Source organism: Oncorhynchus nerka, linkage group LG27 (assembly GCF_034236695.1).
Source record: "Oncorhynchus nerka isolate Pitt River linkage group LG27, Oner_Uvic_2.0, whole genome shotgun sequence".
Classification (NCBI taxonomy): domain Eukaryota; kingdom Metazoa; phylum Chordata; class Actinopteri; order Salmoniformes; family Salmonidae; genus Oncorhynchus; species Oncorhynchus nerka.
Genome location: NC_088422.1, coordinates 2996399 through 3002851, shown reverse-complemented (window position 1 = coordinate 3002851; position 6453 = coordinate 2996399).

The window sequence follows — 6453 nt, the reverse complement described above, 5'->3', positions numbered from 1 at the left end:
AGGGGTAAGGGACTATAAATGGTTTGGGAAGCACTGAGCTAGAGCATCCCACAGGTAAAGCCAGGGAGGAAAATGTAGAGATGGGGGCTATTGTCCAAACACTTAAAAGACACATCCTTGTCTACTTACCCCCTCGCCTTATGCCCTTGGGGGGCGGTCCAAATGATTAGCCAAACAAGGGACGTTTGCAACGTAAGCCCCTCAGCCCTCGTTCTTATTCGACTTTGCGAGTGTACAATTATGTTCAATCCGGAGCCTGACACTCCCCATAAATCAGTTTGCAACGATCGTACATCCGCTAAGAAAAGTCTGAGAAAACTTAAACACAACATCAATGGAGAAGTCAACATACAAGTGGAAGTAAAAAACGAATGCAAATAAGTAAAACATTTGTGCTATTAATGCTCAAACACATCTCATTAAAAGTAACAATGTTTTATTTGGTTATCTTTTGGAAATTGTAGAAATAAAACATTTTCCTTCTTCAGAAGTTCCAGCTGGGCAGGCTAACATTAGTTAGCTAATAAATTTACTAGCCATCATACAGTAGGCAGTCTAACATTAGCTAGCTAATACATTTATTAGCTATCATACAGTAGGCAGCCTAACATTAGCTAGCTAATACATTTATTAGCTATCATACAGTAGGCAGGCTAACATTAGCTAGCTAATACATTTATTAGCTATCATACAGTAGGCAGGCTAACATTAGTTAGCTAATAAATGTACTAGCTATCAGACAGTAGGCAGGCTAACATTAGTTAGCTAATAAATTTACTAGCTATCATACAGTAGGCAGGCTAACATTAGTTAGCTAATAAATGTACTAGCTATCATACAGTAGGCAGGCTAACATTAGTTAGCTAATAAATTTACTAGCTATCAGACAGTAGGCAGGCTAACATTAGTTAGCTAATAAATTTACTAGCTATCAGACAGTAGGCAGGCTAACATTAGTTAGCTAATAAATGTACTAGCTCTCATACAGTAGGCAGGCTAACATTAGCTAGCTAATACATTTATTTTCATACAGTAGGCTATCATACATTTATTAGCTATCATAGGCAGGCTAACATTAGTTAGCTAATAAATTTACAGTAGCTAACTAGTTCTAATAAAGTACTAGTAGGAGGCAGGCTAACATTAGCTAATAAATTTTAGCTATCAGACAGTAAATGTACATTAGCTAAATGTCTAGACAGTAGGCAGGCTAACATTAGTTAGCTAATAAATGTACTAGCTCTCATACAGTAGGCAGGCTAACATTAGTTAGCTAGTAAATTTACTAGCCATCATACAGTAGGCAGGCTAACATTAGTTAGCTAATACATGTACTAGCTATCATACAGTAGGCAGGCTAACATTAGCTAGTTAATACATTTATTAGCTATCATACAGTAGGCAGGCTAACATTAGTTAGCTAATAAATGTACTAGCTATCAGACAGTAGGCAGGCTAACATTAGTTAGCTAATAAATGTACTAGCTCTCATACAGTAGGCAGGCTAACATTAGCTAGCTAATACATTTATTAGCTATCATACAGTAGGCAGGCTAACATTAGCTAGCTAATACATTTATTAGCTATCATACAGTAGGCAGGCTAACATTAGTTAGCTAATAAATTTACTAGCTATCATACAGTAGGCAGGCTAACATTAGTTAGCTAATAAATGTACTAGCTATCATACAGTAGGCAGGCTAACATTAGTTAGCTAATAAATTTACTAGCTATCAGACAGTAGGCAGGCTAACATTAGTTAGCTAATAAATTTACTAGCTATCAGACAGTAGGCAGGCTAACATTAGTTAGCTAATAAATGTACTAGCTCTCATACAGTAGGCAGGCTAACATTAGTTAGCTAGTAAATTTACTAGCCATCATACAGTAGGCAGGCTAACATTAGTTAGCTAATACATGTACTAGCTATCATACAGTAGGCAGGCTAACATTAGCTAGCTAATACATTTATTAGCTATCATACAGTAGGCAGGCTAACATTAGTTAGCTAATAAATGTACTAGCTATCAGACAGTAGGCAGGCTAACATTAGTTAGCTAATACATTTACTAGCTATCAGACAGTAGGCAGGCTAACATTAGTTAGCTAATAAATGTACTAGCTCTCATACAGTAGGCAGGCTAACATTAGTTAGCTAGTAAATTTACTAGCCATCATACAGTAGGCAGGCTAACATTAGTTAGCTAATAAATGTACTAGCTATCATACAGTGGGCAGGCTAACATTAGCTAGCTAATAAATTTACTAGCTATCATACAGTAGGTGTATATTAATAATGATATATTTAATAGAAGTAGACATGCACTCATAATTCACTGTAGCTCATATAAAGCACCCACAAGCTACCGGTGGAAACCCAATCATTGCAGGATGAACGAGTGACGAATTTCCGACCAAGGGCGGTCCATTTAAAAATCCTTCCTTCCTCCCTCACCCCCTTTTTAAAAATGTTTTATTTTATTAACAACAAATCAATACATAAAGCACATGAGGGAACACAAGCATACATAGATTACAAACAATGGACAATCGAGCTAGGGGCGGGGCTGGGGGCGGGGCTAGGGCGGGGCTAGGGGTACAATATCACATTACAATTACACAAGGACCTTAAGGGACATGCATATACTTACAATTCTAACAGCTTTTTTTGTTAGTAGAGCATTTAACTGTCTTAAAATACAGTTCCATTTCTTTTTGTAGGTTACGAAAATGTGGTTTTCTGTTTGTAAATTTACATTTGTGATTATGAAATTTGGCCAAAAGAATAATGAAATTAATTACATAAAAATGTTTCAGCTTATTTCTATTGTATGTAAAGAATCCAAACAGTACATCTCTCCACAATAGTGTAAAATCTTCATAAATGTGTTCAATTATAAACCTACTGATGTCTTGCCACAGTTTTCTTACATGCATACAATGCCAAAAAAGATGCAAAACTGTTTCTGGGTGGTCATTACAAAAGGAGCAATTTGAGTTGATGTTTTCCTTAAACTTCTTCATAATGGTGGTTGGCAGAATAATATTTATGAATAATTTTAAAGGAAACTTCCTTAATTTTGTTAACAAGTAGGTATGTGTGTGGCAACATCCAGACTTTTTTCTAACAGATATTATTAATAAATCCATTCCAATAAGGCATGACATAAGGTATAGATAAAACATCCTGCTGAAACAAGGATCGTATCGCTCTGTTGTTGAATGGACTAAAAGAGAAACAAATCTTTCCTACTGATGAGTCAACAGGGTCAATAGAAGGTAGGCTCTGAGGGTCAGGTCTTTCCTACTGATGAGTCAACAGGGTCAATAGAAGGTAGGCTCTGAGGGTCAGGTCTTTCCTACTGATGAGTCAACAGGGTCAATAGAAGGTAGGCTCTGAGGGTCAGGTCTTTCCTACTGATGAGTCAACAGGGTCAATAGAAGGTAGGCTCTGAGGGTCAGGTCTTTCCTACTGATGAGTCAACAGGGTCAATAGAAGGTAGGCTCTGAGGGTCAGGTCTTTCCTACTGATGAGTCAACAGGAGTCAATAGAAGGTAGGCTCTGAGGTCTTTCCTCTGATGAGTCAACAGGGTCAGGTCTTTCCTACTGATGAGTCAACAGGGTCAATAGAAGGTAGGCTCTGAGGGTCAGGTCTTTCCTACTGATGAGTCAACAGGGTCAATAGAAGGTAGGCTCTGAGGGTCAGGTCTTTCCTACTGATGAGTCAACAGGGTCAATAGAAGGTAGGCTCTGAGGGTCAGGTCTTGACACGTTCCTGAATAACAGAGCAACACCTGAGGGAATGGCATCTAAAACAATTGCAAAATCTTTAGGTGTTACAGGGACCTTGTAAAGTGATAAGAATTCTTTATAACTGAGTAAAAGACCCTCTGCATTTACCAGTTGGCTCACCAATAGGATATTATTTCTGAACCAATATTCTAAAAACAGAGAGATATTTTTATACAATATATCCCCATTATTCCATATATAATATCTGTGTGGAGAAACATTGTGTTTATAAATTAAGGACCATGACAAGAAAACCTGCCGATGAAAAGCAGAACGTTTCACTGGAACTTTGTCAATATTATAATTGCAAAACAACATGAAGTTAAGGCCACCAAAAGTAGAGAAGACATGATGAGGAATAAAATTCCAGATAGAAGTGGGTCTTCTTAGAAATTGTTTTATCCAATTGATCTTAAAAGTATTATTTAAAGTAGTAAAGTCCAGAAAATTCAGTCCACCATTCTCATAAGTGTTCATTACAACAGTTTTCCTAATGTAATGAGTACGGTTTCTCCACAGAAAGTTGAAAAGCATCTGGTCTATCTCCTTGCTTATTTTACGGTCAAGATATAAAGATAGAGCACCATATGTTAGTCTAGAGATACCTTCAGCCTTGGTTATTAGGACTCTACCTTTTAAAGAGAAGTCCCTCTGTAGCCATTGATTTAGTTTCTTCTGGGTTTTTTTTAATAAGAGGGTTCAAATTTAGTAAGCCTCTAGACTTCTGATCCTTTGTAATGGTTATGCCTAAATATGTAAGTTCTTCTTTCACTGGAATACCATAATATGAAAGGTGTCACACAATCTTTGACAGCCATGAGTTCACATTTCTTAATGTTAAGATATAGACCAGACGCTTTGGAAAAGGACATTGATCGATATGGGAATTTGGTTAGCGTCTTTCAGAAAAAGTGTAGTATCGTCAGCCAGCTGATTTATAATAATTTCTTTACCAGCTATGGAAATCCCTTGTACTTTGTAGGACTATTATTTAAAGAATTTGCAAGAAGTTGGGAGATTAATAAAAACAGGTACGGAGAGATAGGACAACCTTGTCTAATTCCTCTCTTTAACTCAAATCTAGGTGAGGTGCCATATTTCAATTTGATAGAGCTGTTACCATTTGCATAGAGAGTCTTAATAGCCTTACAGAAAAAAAATCCCCAAAGCCAAGTCTCTCAAGGGAGTGGAAGAAGAAACTGATGCTCTACTGTGTCAAATGCTTTATAAAAATCTAAAAACAATATGAAGCTATCCTTAGTTATTAGGTCTGAGTAGGCAAGTATGTCTAATACTAGTCTGACATTTTTAGAAATATGTCTGTTCCTCATGAAGCCAGACTGTGTTTCATCAATGATTGCATCCAGGACTTCTTTAATTCTTTTTGCAAGTAGTAAGGCTAATATCTTATAGTCATTATTAAGAAGACAAATTGGACGCCAGTTATCGATGAGCAGCACTTCTTTTTTAGGTTTTAGGTATCAGTGTTATTAACCCCTGACTCATTGTAGGAGGGAGAACATTGTTTTTAATACTCTCTAAAAAGACTTCAAATAGGAAGGGAGCTACTTGTTCAGAAAATAATTTGTAAAATTCTGATGTAATTCCATCAACACCTGGTGATTTACTGTTCTTTAGATGTTTGATAGACTCTATAATCTCTTCCAACTTTGATGGGTTCATCACACTGTTTAGATTCTATATCACTGATAGAGTGAACATTATTCAGTGAGTTAAAAAAACATATCTGTGGATTCCTGACAGTACGTAGAGCTATACAATTTCCTGTAAAAATTGCTACAGTATTTAGCGATACATTTTTGGTCATCTGTAATAACACCCATGTTTAACTTATGGATAGTGTTTTTAGAGTGAAATTTCTCAAGTCTAAAGAAATAGGATTAATTCTGTTCTCCCTCCTCAATCCATTTTTTTCCTAGATCTAATAAAGGCTCCTTCTGCTTTTAATTTATATATATTATCCAGTTTATTTTGTAACTCAATTAGTTCCATCTTCTCCTCCCCCGAGAGGCCGGCTGGGGACCTCTGAGAAAGGGAAGTTATCTTAATGATCACCTTTTCCTCCTCAGCTCTTCTGGTCTTAGCAAGATTACTACCATATTTTCTAAGATATTTGTACACCTCAAATTTAAAGAGCTCCCTGTTCAATAAGATTTTTCTTCACAAGCCCTTTCCCAAAAGTGTGAGAGCAGATCTTTAACCTCAAACTTAACTACACTGCTCAAAAAAATTAAGGGAACACTTAAACACCACAATGTAACTCCAAGTCAATCACACTTCTGTGAAATCAAACTGTCCACTTAGGAAGCAACACTGATTTACAATAAATTTCACATGCTGTTGTGCAAATGGAATAGACAACAGGTGGAAATTATAGGCATTTAGCAAGACACCCTCAATAAAGGAGTGGTTCTGAAGGTGGTGACCAGGCCACTTCTCAGTTCCTATGCTTCCTGGCTGATGTTTTGGTCACTTTTGAATGCTGGCGGTGCTTTGACTCTAGTGGTAGCATGAGACAGAGTCTACAACCCACACAAGTGGCTCAGGTAGTGCAGCTCATCCAGGATGGCACATCAATGCGAGACGTGGAGGAGGCCGTAGGAGGGCAACATCCCAACAGCAGGACCGCTACCTCCGCC